General features: G+C 43.1%; 1 long non-coding RNA gene across 1 annotated transcript in view; it reads right to left on the bottom strand.

Annotated features, from left to right (window-relative positions):
- Positions 1-363: 363 nt before the first annotated feature.
- LOC107748601 (uncharacterized) overlaps positions 364-17,312 on the bottom strand; it is a 17,623-nt gene continuing 674 nt past the window's right edge. The window contains exons 2-3 of the long non-coding RNA XR_001640948.1: positions 8,924-8,930; positions 364-769 (exon numbers count right to left, since the gene is read on the bottom strand). This is a non-coding gene — a long non-coding RNA (uncharacterized LOC107748601). The remainder of the gene's footprint in view (positions 770-8,923; positions 8,931-17,312) is intronic.

The following is a 17,312-nucleotide window of genomic DNA, read 5'->3' as shown; positions in this document are numbered from 1 at the left end:
TTTTTGTTGTAGAATACGATCGGGGATATATTCACACGTTATAGAAATGAAAATTATGGTGCATAAAATTGATTTTAAGATAAAAAATAGACGATAAAGAATTAACTTGACGGAGCTCAAACTCAAAACACACGGCAGCAACAAACAGGAAGTCCTATATATATATATAGTATATGTATGGACCACGTTGTGCAAGTTTATGTAACCTTGAGATAAGTGGAACGAGCATTACGTTAACTTTATCAATATGGGGAAACTCCGCTTCTCTGAAATACTGAAGCCTGAATTGATAACGTCCGTGTTGCTGCATGAATAAATGGCATTTCAGCCTGTCAAAACAGGTGGGCCCGGCTGCCTATCCACTTGTTAAGTCTGACGTCACGTGTCACCGCTTCCGTGTCCAAACGCTCTATCAGATACCACGAGAAAACAACAAAAGGTGCTAATATACACTCACAATGTGATATAATACTACCAAAAACAATATAATCCTAACCTTTAACTCCACACCGAAATCCCAGATAGCCAGACAATGAAAATATAAATATAAATAAATAAATATAAAAATTATTTGTGTTTGAGATGCTGTGAGCATGGAGACTGTAGTGTAGACCGTAAGTTTGAAAACGTTTAGCTTAAATGTTTAATATAAATAAACAGTGCTCATAAACGGCTGCTGAGGTTGTATTCTCAAGTGAAGTGAGTTGAGGCTTGGACCCGGAAACAGCGCTTCTTACGTCACCACTTAACAACCGAATACAAGTCAGTGCTGAATGATATTTCATCAGAATCGTTCAGCTGAGAAGTGGCAGAATCGACTTAGGTGCAGCACTGTAGCACAGCCAGCTACACAATGCTCATTCCTGTTAGCTCAGGGAGCAAAGGTTATGTTAGTTACCAGAGCATTCTCTATCGATACAGTTCACTCGCATTGTGTTAACTTTAATGCTATGGCAAACAAAATAAAATAGCACCCTGCTACAAGCGCAGAATGAAAAGCCATCCTGCGAGCCCAGCCCTAGGGCGCTTAAGATGAGGGCCCTAAGGGTTGCATGGGCTAATATAAGGGTGGAATTAATCCAGAATCAATTGGTGCTTTTCCTCTGCATGGTACGGCACGGCACGGCTCACTTTTGGGGGGTTTTCCACTGTGTACAGTACCTGGTATCTGGTACTTTTTTCAGTACCACCTCGGCTGAGGTTCCAAGCATGTCCCAAATATTTGAGAGATTGCTAAAGAACAAATGAAAGTGTAGTAGTGTGATTTGGGTTGAAATGAAAGGAGCAGAGCCCTATGGGTCACATATGGCACTTTTCCACTGCATGGTAGGGCACGGTATGGCTCACTTTTGGGGGGTTTTCCACTGGGTACAGTACCTGATACTTTTTTCAGTACCACCTCGGCTGAGGTCCCAAGCGAGCCGTACCGTTACCAAACTGTGACGTGTAAACCCTGCTGATCACTGATTGGCTGGAGAGAATCGTCACTACCCGCGTCATTGAACTTGCGACACGAGACACTAGACCCTCTAGATTAAAATAGCACAGCCAGCGAGGATCGAATGCAACTTTTTTTGAATGAATGCAACAGTTTTGAACTAGCCTTTTTTTAAACAACAAAATAATGGCTGTTTCGTGGTCTGTTGAGGAAGTACAGACGTTCCTCTTGTTGATAGCCGAGAAGCGGATCCAGCGAGAGATTGATGGGACGACAAAATTAATGAAAGAAGTTTTTCAGGAGGTCGCGGCAGTAGAGGCGGCGCAACTATAACGACATGTCTATAATCCCACCCACTCTAAAGCGGTACTAAAACTGCAGTGGAAATGCAAACTGAGCCGAGCCGATTTTTATTGATGGATTTTTAGCCGAAATTTATTTCATGCTAAGTATACTACAAATACATTTACATATTACTAAACTGGTATACTTAAAGTCTGCTAAATTGGAACAACTAATTTTGTACTTTGTACCACAAGAAAGTAGTGCTGAAGTCCAACTAAAGATATACTGAAATTTATTTGATTGTGTTAAAAGTGGAACTATCGCAAGTATACTTCAGGTACACTTTAAATATCTTGCATTTAAATATTATTCAAAGATCCTCAGATCCTGATCCAAGATGAAGATCCTCATAGTGACATTAAAACACATTTTAGGCTTAATATTGAGAAATGTCCATTGTTCACAAGTAGTACTCCAAATAAAGTATAATAAAATGTTAAAACATTTAAACTAGTATGAAATAAATTTATTTTCAGTACAGTATATTACTATTTTACTAGGGTTTGTAATAAAAAATATTATAGCAAATACCATTAACTGAATGATAATGAAGTAATGAATTGCATAACTAATTATTATAAACAATAATAATAATAATCCCTTCTCTGCATTCTCTCTTTTGTGGCTAAGCAGTAACTGAGTGCCTATGATATACCATTAGAATGTAAGTTATTGGTTACTACCTGCTAGCTAGCGACACTTTACTGACATTAAATGCTGAATATTTTAATTTTGTTAATCATCATCCAGCTCTTTGTCACAAAATACGCTTAATAATACATCTTCAGTAGATAAAAACCGCTGTCTTCTCTTCTCACCTACCAGGCTTACTTGGCGTGTCAGCCATTTTGACTCATGTGCTGGTTCTTACCCCTCAATAGACAGCTTGTTGATATAATGGCCATGTTAAGTCAAGTCACCTTTATTTCTATAGCACTTTATACAATAGAGATTGTGTCAAAGCAGCTTCACAGTGATAAACAGGGAAATCAATTGTAATCAATGGAAACTCTACTCAACAACTAAGTATGAGTATTTAAGTGTCTCTTTATGGAAGTATTAATCTATGTGCTGTACTAAAATAGACAAAATTGTCTATTCATTTTAATTGGATAGCAATACATTCATGTCTAGCAACTTGACAGATGTTTTTAATATCAGTAAGATATATAACGATTAAGGTAGCAATTAATGGTCTTTAAGTATTTGGTGCATCAGAGATTACTTTGCAAACTAATTATTTTAGACTTTATTAAACTTTGTGAAACTATAATGATTTTTATGCATTTTTTTCTCTTCAAGTCAGTCTATTGAACCATTTACACTTTTTAAACTATTGCACCTAAAAGGGGTCATCATATATAGAAATGGTAATCAAAAACTTACATATGTTTTGTTTGTTGTTGCTGTAGTAACCAAGGCATGAGCCATTCTGGAAAGGGGGCAGATAGCAGCAGCTATTCATTTAATGGGATAGTTCACCCAAAAATGAAAATTTGATGTTTATCTGCTTAACCCCAGGGCATCCAAGATGTAGGTGACTTTGTTTCTTCAGTAGAACACAAACGAATATTTGTAACTCAAACCGTTGCAGTCTGTCAGTCATATAATGGAGGTGAATGGGAATCACGGCTTTGAGAGTAAAAAAAAACATACACAAACAAAACCAAATTAAACCCTGCGGCTCGTGACGATACATTGATGTGTAAAGACACGAAACGATTGGTCTGTACAAGAAACTGAACAGTATTTCTATAGTTTTTTTACCTCTGATGCACTGCAATTTCTGAACTGTCATGAACGCATCCTGAGCGTGTTAAAGCAAGAAGAAGAAGAAGACGCCTCACGCGCCTGCTGTCGAGGACGCGCTCATGACAGTTCAGACATTGCAGTGCATCAGAGGTAATAAACTATATAAATACTGTTCAGTTTCTTGCACAGACCGATCATTTCGTGTCTTTACACATCAATGTATCGTCACGAGCCGCACGGTTTAATTTGGTTTTGTTTGTGTATGTTTTTTTTACTCTCAAAGCCGTGATTCCCATTCACTTCCATTATAAGACTGACAGACTGCAACGGTTTGAGTTAAAAATCTTCGTTTGTGTTCTACTGAAGAAACAAAGTCACCTACATCTTGGATGCCCTGGGGGTAAGCAGATAAACATCACATTTTCATTTTTGGGTGAACTATCCCTTTAAAGAAAAAAAAAAAAATTTTTTTTTTTTTTTTTTTTTTTGCTTCTAACTAAAACTAACTAACTATTAACTTTTTTACAGCTTGACATTTTTAGATAATGGAATAATAATCATTTTAAGTTCCCCTGAAAATGATTTGTTATCCTGTGTTTCTACCCCACTGAATTGTTGGTCAATGCTCCTTGACTGATGTTTCCAAAATGTTTAATGCGTTGACATTCAAGTAAACACTGTAAGAACTACAGAAACACACAAAAACAGAAACAAACACTACATAAACCAAACACGAAACCCAACATTACAATAAGCAATTTGCATCATACAATGTACAATGATAAAATCATTTACCTTATAACCCTTTCAGTGAGATGAACAAATACAATAAAGAGAGAAAGAACTGCCACAAGCTGCAGGCTGCTTCTTCCACAAAGCGTGCACACACATACACTTAGCGGAAATGGGTCGTGCTTTATGCAGACACCACAATTTAATTTTGTGGTGCTTATAATTAAGTGATAAAAAGCAGTTGCAAATGTTGTACAAAATAAATATCACCACTACTCATTTGCACCAATAAAACATGCAAATCTTTGTTTTACTTCCAAATTATATGTAATATCTCATTATTAATATTTAACATATATTGTAAAGGTTTCCGTGACCTCTCGCGAGAACTCGACAAAAACTCTCATGATTTATTTCCAGAACATGATGCATGATGGGATGCACTAAGCTTCTAATATCGCTCCGGAGCGGTATATGAGAGATAGTGTGGATTTAGTGTACGTTAAGTGCACTGTGTTTTGGTGTTTTTAAGACCTGGGACAGTCTTGTGCACTTGCATCCTGTCGCGCGCACACGCTCTCAAGTGGCCAAGACCGCAGGTGTGGGTATTTGGACATGGCGATAGTCTTCAGGATTACTAAGGCTATAGGCAGGTGAGGTTTTTTTTCAGGGTTGGAGCTAAACTCTGCAGGACAGTGGCTCTCTTGGACCGAACTTGCCTACCCCTGGTATAGGGTCTGTTGTTGGTTTAGATGATTCAACAAGTTTATACAATTCTTCCTCTCCTATAGCAAAAAAATGAATGGAATTGATACTCAGGGCATCTATAATTCACTCTGATGTGATCCTATAGCAAATGGTTGCAGGGTTATAATTTTCTCTGATAGTATCAAGCTTGTACCTTAATACCTAGGGTAGTGTTTGTTTTCTTCTAAAAAAAATTATGTAAATAAATAATAAAAGTACTGTATGCAGATATAACAATTTTAAGGCCTTTCTATAGGTAGAAAAACTGTCCTTCATCACAATGCAAAATACCTCTAATTTGTTTTCTTCTAGCTGCACTCCATTTTCTGGGCTGGTCTCTTCATGTCATTCTCTCCTCTCCTGTAATTCTTAACTGAATTGTCTTAGACGCGATTCCCCAGTGTGATCAGAGCTATCCATGGCTAGCTTTAATTCTTATCAGAATTGCCTTGGGAATTGGAGAATTGGCCTGATTCTCCAGTGCGGTCAGAGCTATCATGATTAGCAGTCAGAAAAGTTGCCTAATTATATAATTTTTGGTGTTGGGAGAGCTCTGATTGTACCCCTATTGATGCAAACTTAAAAAAATGCTGTAAAGCAGCTATAGCAAAACAATAGTATCATTATTCAGTTGCAGTCAGTTCAGTATAGGTTCGGTTAAAATAAGGGGCGTAACATTTCCGTCACACGCTTGAGGTATTCGGCCAACTTCGACATACTTTTCTGACTCAAGTTGGGCCAATCTAAATTTTTGTAACTGACTTTTAAAAATTATGACCAGTCTTTAAGAAAACAAATTAGATGACTAACTTTTTAAGACTAGTCTAAGCAGTTTATGCAACCGGCCCCCAGTTCTCTTGGGGGACCAGTTTTCATCTGGCCTAAATGAGCAAACACAGTGAGATTTTGTCAAGTAAAGTCACATTTATTTCTATCGTGCTTTATACAATACAGATGGTGCAGCTTCACAGAAATAAACAGGAAAACAGCAGAATCAAGTATGGATTGTATTGTATTTGTATAAACTGAGACATTGGCAAAATCTCATCTTTAGTAAGTCATTGTAGCCACTAGATGCCTACTAAAACTTTGAAAGATGGAAAATGTATTTAATTATAGTGATTTTGAAGATAATAGTAAGTACTGTATACATATAAAGAGAGATATTTGCAAAATGTCACCTTTAGTAAGTATGGACACTAGACTTACTCAGCAAAGACCTTGACAACTTGACAAATCCTCGGCACAGACCCATATGGCTAGCTATGAACGCGCTACGCCAGGACCTGCTAGGACCACAACACATTCAGCACAGCTATGCCTTCATGTTTCAACCTGCTGGACAGACTGCAGGGGTAGACTGGCCATCTGGCATATAGGGCATTTTCCATGTGTGCCGACGCACTTTGGGGCCGATACCATGGTCCATCATGCAGAGACAATGGCACATTGGTTTGTCTTCTGTACTTACAGCGTAATCCTAATCGCAGTGCGCCATAGACGGAGTGATAAAGTATCTTGCTCCGCCTATATAAATATTGCTTCACCCCTAGAAATATGTTTGCTTTAAATCTTTTAATTGTACATCTAATTATTAACTTTTTTTAAACTGTTCATGCTACATGTAGCATCTTTGTGGTAAAATGCAGTGGTTGCCTCTAATTTCAAATGGCTACAGATTTTTTTAAGGCCAGTTCAGCCTCTAATAGAGCAAATAAACAGCTTGTTCATGTATTCTTTAATTCTTTCTTGTCTCTTGCTTAAAGAAAAAAAAAAACAGCAATCGGTATCAGAATCAGCCCATTTGCTGACAACCGGAATTGTCCATGAAAAATCTCGGTGCATCTCTAGATTGTGTTTCCTCAAACAGTCATAACTTTGACTGACTATTAATATTAAGTCAAGGGTGAGTGAGTACACTGGTCCACTTAAACTGGTATACATGCACATAAACACACACAGTGAAACAGTGAAGGGAGACTTCCTGTTACTTCCTGCTAGATCCATATTATAGGTCAGTCATTCTGTCATGCAGTGTAAAAGACTTTAATAAATAAATTGAGAAACACTAGGAACACTTACAACAACTCACAAAACACGAGTGAAACACAAGCACTTATTTGTTCACAAGAGAACCAAGCTTAAGATAATAAGGGGGCATGGTTAATGGAAAACACCTGGGAAACCTAATCAAGGAAAACTACAAAGAACTACAAAACAAGGCACAAGACAGGAAATAACATAAGTCTACAAGCACACAGGGAATACAAGACATGAGTAAAGGTGCGTTCACGCCATATCGGAATTCCCGTAATTACGAGATTCCAACTTGTAAAAAGCGTTCACGTCCTCGTAGAACTCGTAATTACAACTTGTGAACTGTGAGTTTTCTGAGAGCTACGACTTTGTACCACGTGACCGCTGTACCACCTGATCACCGCAGGCTCTGTTTAGGCGTTGATAAAGCCATAGAAAAGCATAATTCCGAGTCCGAGGACGGGAACAGCTCCGAGTAGAACGTCACGTGCTGTCATCTCGAAATTACGGTAATTACGATATGGCGTGAACGCAGCATATTGTACGTGTAAAAATAGAGCTATTGGCAAAATCTCATCTGTAAGTCAAGCATCAAATTTTGCCCTACCTACAACCTTGAGAATGTGAAAATATTTGATTTTGGTTTTTTTCTTATATTATATTTAACAAAGTGGGTTGAAATTTTAGACCATGCAAATTTCTGTTAATGTCTCTGACATTTTGTTTACCAGCAGGGCTGGCAGATTCTATTCCTGGAGGTCTGTCTTCTTACAGAGTTCAGTTCCAACCATCTTTCAACACACTTGTTTGTAACTGCCAAGTGTTCCTGAATATCTTAATTAGCAGGTTCAGTTGTATTTTATTTATTTTTTTATGTTGTTGTTTTGTTTTTTGTTTTGTTCTTTTAAGGTAGATCTCCAGGAACAGGACTGTGCACTTCTGGTTTGTACAGTACCATTGTTTGAAAATGTCCTTTAGATAGGTCCATTGGTCAACCAAATATTATATAGTAATAACAACAACAATAATAATGAATACAAATCTATATAAAAAAAACAATGTGGTAACACTTTACTTAAAGCCTTTATGTGTAATGCATTATAAGGTGTTAGTACAGGGTATAATGTATTATAGTTATTCATAATGTGCGTTGTAATACATTATATCTTGTCGTAAATAATTTTAACCGAATTAAAAATGCATAGTGTAACAATGAATTGATAAGTGTTATAGGCCTGGTTTCAGACAGGGCTTAGACTAAGCCAGAATTAGGTTATAGTTCAATTTGGACATTTAAGTAATTTTTATAAACATGTCTTTGAAAAAAAAAAAAATTACTGTTGTGCAGGTGTGCATCTTGAGACAAAACTAGGGCACTGACATATTTTAAGATCAATTAATGCAAGTTTCTTTCAGTTGAAACAGCTCAGAGTTCCATTTTAGTCTGGGATAGGCTTTAGCCTAGTCTGTGAAACCGGGGAATAATGTATAAACTGTGGTTACAGTTATTCATGAGATTGTACAATGTGCATTACACATATAATGCACATATAAGGTGCATTACATGGCATAATTAATGCATTAAAACTACTTTTATAATGCAATATACATAAAGGCTTTAAGAAAAGTGTTACCAAAAATTATTTTAAATGTTTCCAGAATGATTGTTCTTCTACAAAAAAAAAAGTAAATAAAATGACAATTAAGTGCCAAAACCATTTTATTTTACTATATGCTATCATTTAGTGTAATACCCAATGTGATTTAAAGCATCAGAAACACATATATTAATTATTATTAGTAGTTGTTGTTGTTGGAATACAAGTACTTTCAGGGAGAAATTTTAGATTTGTCAAGTGACAGGAATTTGACCCATTTACTTTTGTAGGTAGCGGTTAATGGTGTTCACATTTTGGAGTTCAAACACAGAATTCCTCTTGAGACGGTCGACGCATTTTCAGTCTCTGGAAAAGTAGAACTGCATGCCATTGGCTTTATCCCTGACTCAGTAAGTGGCATACTCTACTAGTTAGTAAGTACTGTTAGTATAATAATCATCCCATGTGAAATAGCACTCTCTCTCTCTCTCCCGCCCGAGGAAGCTGAAGCATGGAGGAGATCATCCGTTGACTCACGGAGATCACCACACGTCAGCAACAGTTCACGGAGCAGCTTGCATTGAGGAAAGAAAGGATTGAGCAGGTGGTCGATGTGCTACAAGCCGCTGCAGCTCGGGCTACCCTACACGAGCCCTGGGTTCTGGCCCACCAGCATCTCACCAAGCTCAGCGACCAGGATGACATTGAGGCTTACCTCCACACATTCGAAGTCATCGCAACCAGAGAGTAATGGGATAGAGAGGAATGGGGGCGAGTATTGGCACCGTTCTTAACGGGAGAAGCCCAACGGGCATATTTCTTCCTTCATTCCCCGCAGAATGAGGATTATGAGGCTCTGAAGCATGAGATCCTGGCTCGGATGGGGCTGTCACCAGTCAGTGCAGCCCAGCAATTCTGTCAATGGATCTACGATGAGCACCCGTGAGAGTACAAGCAACACGGTTAACGCGTTTCGCTCACCTCTGGTGAGAAAGTGGTTATTGATCGCCTGCTCCGAGCGCTCCCTCGACGTTACCGAAGACCTGTGAGTATGCGCAACCCCAAAAGTCTGGCTGAGCTGGTAGAGTCGGTGGAACTAGCGGAGGCTAGGAAAAGTTGCTGTTGGTAGTACCAAGAACCAAAACGGAGACCGTGATGGAATTAGCTCACTCGCATCCGATGGCGGGGCACCTCGGGGCAGCTAATACGATACAGCGGATACGGGATCGTTTTCACTGGCCGGGATTGGATGCAGAAGTAAAGCGGTTCTGTCAGAGCTGTCCCATGTGCCAGCGCACGTCACCTCGGCGTCCTCCCCCCAGTCCACTAGTGCCGCTGCCCATCATCGAGGTGCCCTTCGACCGCATTGGGATGGACCTGGTAGGGCCCCTGCCGAAATCTGCCCATGGCCATGAACACATCCTGGTCATCGTGGATTACGCTACCCGGTATCCTGAAGCTGTGCCCCTGAGCCACCGCTAAAGCCATCGCAAAGGAACTCTTCCTGCTGTTCAGCCGTGTGGGCATTCCTTCAGAGATCCTGACTGACCAGGGAACCCCGTTCATGTCCCGGCTGATGACGGACCTCTGTCAGCTGCTCAAGGTAAAGCAGCTCCGCACGTCTGTCTACCACCCCCAAACGGATGGTCTCGTCAAAAGATTCAACCAAACGTTAAAACGGATGTTATGGCGAGTGGTGACAGAGAACGGGCGTGACTGGGACCTCATGCTGCCGTATGTGCTCTTCGGCATCCGTAAAGTTCCCCAGGCATCCACAGATTCACGCCCTTCGAGCTACTATTCGGCCGCCAGCCTCGCGGGCTTCTGGACGTGGCCCGGGAGGCATGGGAACATCAGCCAGCTCCCCACTGCACTGTCATCGAGCACATAAAAGATATGCGTGAACGGATCGAACGAGTGATGCCCCTTGTCAAGGAACATATGACAGAGTCCCAGCACGCCCAGCGGCGGCTGTATAACCAGACCGCCCAACCACGGGAATTTCAACCGGGAGATCGAGTCTTGGTGCTCCTGCCCACAGCCACCTCCAAGTTTCTGGCATCGTGGCAGGGACCATGCACCGTGGTGGGAAAAAGTGGGGCCGGTTAACTATCGCGTCCGTCAGCCGGGGCGCAGACGAGAAGAGCAGATATATCACGTAAACCTGTTGAAGAAATGGACGGTACCACGAGAACAGCTGGCCGCCTTCGCGCGGGAGGAAAGCCTCGTTGTGGCAATGGGAGAGCAGCTGTCCCCAAACCAAAAAGCGGAAATAAGCGCCCTGGTCCACCTCCAAGTTTCTGGCATCGTGGCAGGGACCATGCACCGTGGTGGGAAAAAGTGGGGCCGGTTAACTATCGCGTCCGTCAGCCGGGGCGCAGACGAGAAGAGCAGATATATCACGTAAACCTGTTGAAGAAATGGACGGTACCACGAGAACAGCTGGCCGCCTTCGCGCGGGAGGAAAGCCTCGTTGTGGCAATGGGAGAGCAGCTGTCCCCAAACCAAAAAGCGGAAATAAGCGCCCTGGTCAGTCAGTTTAAGGATGTATTCAACGAACTTCCCGGGCAGACCAACATCATACAGTGTGAGATCCGTACGTCCCCTGGTGTCATTATTCGGCAGCGGTCCTACCGTGTACCAGAAGCTCGCCGGCTGGCTATAGAGAAGGGGATAACGAGGATGAGACAGTTTGGGGTAATTGAAGCATCCCGTAGCCCGTGGTCCAGTCCCGTCGTTATGGTCCCAAAAAAAGATGGCACTCTCCGCTTCTGTAATGACTTCCGGCGGCTTAACGAAATCTCCAGCTTCGATGGTTATCCCAGCAGTGGATGAGCTCCTGGACCGGCTGGGCAGGGCCCATTTCATAACCACGCTAAACCTGACAAAGGGCTATTGGCAAGTGGCCCTGACTCCCGAATCGCAGGAAAAGACCGCGTTTAGCACCCCCCAGCGGCCACTGGCAGTACTGGGTTCTACCCTTTGGCCTGAACGGAGCCCCAGCCACGTTTCAGCGAATGATGGACATTCTACTTCGGCCGCACCAAGAGTACGCAGCGGCATACTTGGACGATGTAGTCATCCACTCTGTGAGCTGGGAGGACCACCTAGACCGGTTGCGGAGAGTGCTAATGGAGTTGCGGCGGGCTGGACTCACAGCCAACCCAAAGAAATGCCATCTGGGACTCGCAGAGGCAAAGTACCTGGGTTACCAGATCGGACAGGGTCTGATCAAACCACAGAGTAAGAAGGTGGAAGCCATCCAGAAAGTGGCTAGGCCCATCAATAAGACCCAGGTACGTGCCTTTTTGGGTTTGGCGGGCTACTATAGATGCTTCATACCCAATTTCTCTTCCATAGCCAGCCCGCTGACAGACCTGACCAAAAAGGGGCAGCCGGAAAAACTAAAGTGGTCTACGGAGGCAGAGACCGCGTTCCAGATGCTCAAACATGCGCTCTCCTCATCGCCTGTCCTCCATGCCCCGGACTTGAGTTGTCCCTTCATTCTACAGACTGATGCTTCCGATGCCGGCGTGGGCGCGGTCCTGTCACAGGTTAAAGGGGAAGAAGAGCACCCAATCATCTACATCAGTCGGAAGCTCACTCCTGCCGAAACCAGGTACGCGGCTGTAGAGAAAGAGGCGTTGGCCATTAAATGGGCCATCCTAGAGCTGCGCTATTATTAGCTGGGCAGGAGATTCACGCTGGTGACCGACCACGTGCCGCTACAGTGGATGGCTCGAGCAAAAGACACAAACGCACGAGTCACTCGGTGGTTCCTCGCTCTCCAAGACTTTCATTTCAAGGTGCAACATCGGGCTGGAGCCGCCCATGGCAATGCCGATGGGCTGTCAAGGATGTGGTCAGGATGGGCAGGTCTGTCGGCTAATACTTCCCCCCCCCCACCCCTACTCTCCCCTCTGTCTATTCACAGATGCGCACGACGTACCAGGACGACGCTTTCGGGGGGAGTGTGGCGAGTCATCCAATTCCGTTCCGTCTCGCGCTCAGCCGCGTCCGCACAGCTTCCAAAGTATACTCAACCGCGGATGAGTGTGGACGGACGAGCTCGACACAGGCGCAATTTGACTTGCGCTCTGTCTCAACTTTCACCTCGCGCATGCGCTGTTGTACGCGGACTGTCCGCGCGAAAATTGCCTGCACGCGGACGGGGTGCGCGGCGGTCCGTGAGCTCTCCTGATGACGAAAATTACATAATGTGGACATGGCGCACACGTGAGGCTGTAGTGCTAATGCGTCCCAGCCCCCTTAGATGTAAGGCTACATTTACACTGGTGCGTTTATGTTTTAAAATGAAAACGATCCTCGTCATACTGGCGCTTCCACTGCGTTTCAAGACGGCTTTCCACTATCTCCAAGCGACAGACCGGTCATTCAGTCATTAATTTCCAATGGAGAGTAGCGTGGGAACTGCGTGGATTTCCGATCATATGCAGATGTCTGTTCATACTACACGACCGAATGCGCGTGTTATGTGGCCATTCATGCAAACTGTAGCATCATGCTAAATAAGACAATAAATAAGATTTATATTCCGCTTTTACTCAAAACTCACTTTAAACCACCATCGAGTGTTTGTAATAACTTCCGATTGCCGTCTAATGTGTGTTTTGGCCATGTAATGTTGCTGAAATTAAATATGTTATTACCTCTGACTCTGAGTCAGAGCAGCGATCATGGAAGAGAGAACACAGGCAGACAGCGCTGGAAGCTGCTAATGCTCCTCAGTAAAATAAATAGTGGAAAATAAATAGAAATCATGATTCTGTCTGAGCTATGCGTTTTAAATCGAACACGCACTAGTGTAACTGCCTAACAGATGTGTAAACTGAAGACTATTTGAGCTTTATTAAAACTATTTTAATAAACACTATATATACACTATAGCGAAGTCCAACGAAGGGATTGTCACTCTAGTGGGCGGCTTTAACCACTTAGCTCCAGGAATGAAGTGGGCAACTAGAGGGTGCTTTCCCACAGAAACCCCATCAATCAGAACATGGCAAGCCGAAATGGCGGCCACATAGACTCTGAGAGTACCAGGACATGTGCCTGAGGACAGTTTCTCTTGCAGGAACTCCAGCACTGAAGCAACTTGGCAGTGCATTGGGTCTGCATGATGTGCCATACACCTACTTTCAAAAACGCTCCATCTGAGGGCATAACTTTTTCTAGAGAAGGGAGCCCTAGCACTTAGAATAGTCTGTACTACGTCGGCTGGAAGCCTAGCATCTCTTAGCTGGTCCCCCTCAGGGGCCAGACATGAAGGTTCCAGAGCTCGGGCCGGGGATGAAATACTGTCCCCTGCGCCTGAGATAGGAGATCTCTCCTGACCGGAATCGCCAATGGCGAGCCGTCGAGGAGGGATATTAGATCTGAGAACCATACTCGGTCAGCCAACGGGGTGCTATCAGTAAGAGGCGAGACCCTTGTTCACGGACCATGGCCAGGACTCCCGGTAGCAGAGCGATCGGAGGAAATACGTAAAGGCGCAGTCTGGGCCACGTATGGGCAATCGCGTTCAGACCCAGGGGAGCTGGAGGAGTCAGAGAGAAGTAGAGGGGACATTGTGCTGTCTCCTGTAAAACAAAGAGGTCCACCTCTGCTTCGTGAAATCTTTCCCAGATTTGACTGACTACTTCGGGGTGGAGTTTCCATTCCCCGTGTGTCACAGCTTGTCTGGACAGCAAGCCTGCTCCCACATTCATATGCTTGAATGTGATTCATATTCATAGGGGATGTAAATCGCCCTGAGGGACAGGTACTTGTCCTGTGCCCAAAGCAGAACCTGCTGCTTAGCGCCTGTTTAGGCGGCGTGAATGCATTCCGCCTTGGCGATTTATGTAAGAGACTACCGCAGTGTTGTCCACCCACACTAGGACATGGTAGCCTCTTAACTGCTGGAGGAAGTATTTCAGGGCCCAAAATAGAGCCATCATTTAACCCTTAGCGCGTAACCCTTATTTGCCTCTGGGGATTGGTCCTTGGATGAAATCCCCTGGCTCTGGGCCACAACTGAAATGATCTCATGTGAAGGAGGCCCAAAGGTATCACTGTGGATGCAGCTGTCATGAGACCTAGAATCCTTTGAAAGTAATGAACAGTAACTTTCTGGCCTAGCTTGATGTTCTTTAGGGTGTTTAGAATGGATTTGACGCGTGCAGGAGACAGCCGTGCTTGCATCGTGATCGAATCCCATACAATCCCCAAATACGTTGTCCTCTGAGCAGGAGAGAGAACGCTTTTCTTGGCGTTGAGTCTCAACCCAGGAAATTTAAGATGAGCTAGGACGACATTCCGATGTCGAAGTGCAAGCTCTTGAGACTGAGCCAGAATCAGCCAGTCGTCTATGTAATTTAAAATGCAGATGCCCTCGAGTCACAGAGGAGCCAATACTGCATCCATGCATTTTGTGTATGTGCGGGGTGACAAGGCTATGCCGAATGGAAGAACCCGATACTTGTAAGCTTCGTCCCCGAAAGCGACCCTCAGGAACTTCCTGTGTTGTGGCAAGATTTCTACGTGAAAGTATGCGTCCTTGAGATCGATTGTCACAAACCAATCCCCCGATTGGATCTGAGACACAATCATCTTGATCGTCAGCATTTTGAACTTGTATGTTCTGAGGTAGCGGTTCATCCCGCGAAGATCTAAAATTGGATGCAACCCCCCATCTTTCTTGAGAACCAGAAAATACCGGCTGTAATTGACTCTGTCTGGCAGAGGAACACGTTCTATGGCCCCTTTGTCCAGCAGAACTTGCAATTCCTGTGTCAACAAATGCGCTCGTTCCGGTTTCACGGAAGTGGAGATCACGCCGGTGAAACGCGGAGGCCGATATACAAACTGAATCCTGTAGCCTTTCTCTACAGTCCTTTCTACCCATGGAGAGATATTTGGCAGTAGCTTCCATGCTGCCAGTTTCTCTGAAAGGGGCACTAGTTTTGACACTTCGCTTTGTTGGGGGGATGTTGGATGTCCGGTGTCCTGAAACGTGGCAAGAGGCAACCGGACATGTAACATTTCGCTTGAGGCCGCTGCTCCCCGAAAAACACTAGTGGTGGCGGAGATTAAACAGCAGTCCCCTGAGGGTGCCAGGAAGGAGCCTCTACTCTCTGTTGGAACTTTTCGTGCCCCTCCTGGGGAGACACACCCCCAGGTTCCCGGGCGCTCGACCCTCAGGACTTCTTTTTGGACTAAATAATCGTCCTCAGATCCGGCTTCTTGCTGGGCTGCTGAGAGTGGCAGTCCCTACGAGGGGGCACACAGCTCACCACACTCTCAGAGGAACCGAAACTGGAATTAAAAATACATTTAGCCCCCCCCCCAAGTTTTTTTTCTCCATTCTGTCACCGATGGAGTTTTGGTTCCTTGCCACTGTCGCCTGTGGATTGCTTTGTTGGGGACACTTCATTTCCAGCGATATCGTCGAATTGATTGCACAGATACTATTTAAACTGAACTGAGCTGGATGATGACATCACTGAATTCAATGATGAACTGCCTTTAACTGAAAATTGAGTGTTTACTATTGTCCTTTTGCATTGACACACTATTTTCCTATTTTGATACTATAAAGCTGCTTTGACACAATCTGTATTGTTAAAAGCGCTATATAAATAAAGGTGACTTGACTTGAGAAGTGCTTTCCCCTCCTTGAACAACTTATAAACAACTTCTTTAACCCTAACACTAGACAATATATTCAATATATTAATCCATATTTCTTCTAATTTCTTCTGTTCACTTGAGACACAACCGATTATGTTTACTTGAATATCATACCATCAAGCATGTCTACGCTTTATTTTTTTATGTTTCTTTATCGCTCCTTTATCGTTTCTTTATCAGCGTGTCAAACCGCTTAGTCCTACTCAAGAGGATGGCTCAAGCTATTTCACTGTTAACAGTACAGATTAACTCCTAAAAATGCTGATATTTAGCTGTTAATGGGCTCTATGTAGAATTCAGAAACCCTTGTTAATTCTTTCATAAAGCCCCTTTAAAAATTGCATTTTGTCCATAGAGACAAGTTGCTAACTTTAGCTAGCAAGCTAACATCACTTGTCAGCTAGCTAGCAAAGTTGTAGAGCTGCACAGCTTTTCCTTCTGTCCTGTAATAACATTCAGTGAGGAATATCTGATATATATTTTAGTACATTGTTTTTTTTTCCCCAGTTGGAAGATGGACGAATTAAAGAGATAGTTCACCCAAAAATGGAAATTCTGTCATTAATTACTTACCCTCATGTCGTTTCACACCCATAAGACCTTCGTTCCTCTTCCAAACACAAATTAAGATATTTTTTATGAAATTTGAGACCTTTCTGTCCCTCCGTAGGCAGCAACGCAACTTTACACATTCAAGGTCCAGAACGGTAGTAAAGACATTTGTTAAAGTTCTCTGTGACTCCAGTTTAACCTCAATTTTATTAAGAGGCACAAGTGCTTTGTTTGCATTTTCTGTCCAGCAAAATACAAATTCCAAAATACGTATATTAAATACATTTAATTAAAATACTGCCCATCTCTGTGAACAGTAACGGTGCATTTACACTGCAGAAACAAAAATCCGCTCACAACGCTACAATGCCTGCATTTAGGGGCTTGTTTGTACCAAGTGTGTTTAATATATATATATA

Source organism: Sinocyclocheilus rhinocerous, unplaced genomic scaffold (assembly GCF_001515625.1).
Source record: "Sinocyclocheilus rhinocerous isolate Xijiao unplaced genomic scaffold, SAMN03320098_v1.1 scaffold2034, whole genome shotgun sequence".
NCBI classification, from domain to species: domain Eukaryota; kingdom Metazoa; phylum Chordata; class Actinopteri; order Cypriniformes; family Cyprinidae; genus Sinocyclocheilus; species Sinocyclocheilus rhinocerous.
The sequence above is the reverse complement of the archived record's forward strand: the minus strand, read 5'-3'. Positions and strand labels throughout refer to the sequence as shown.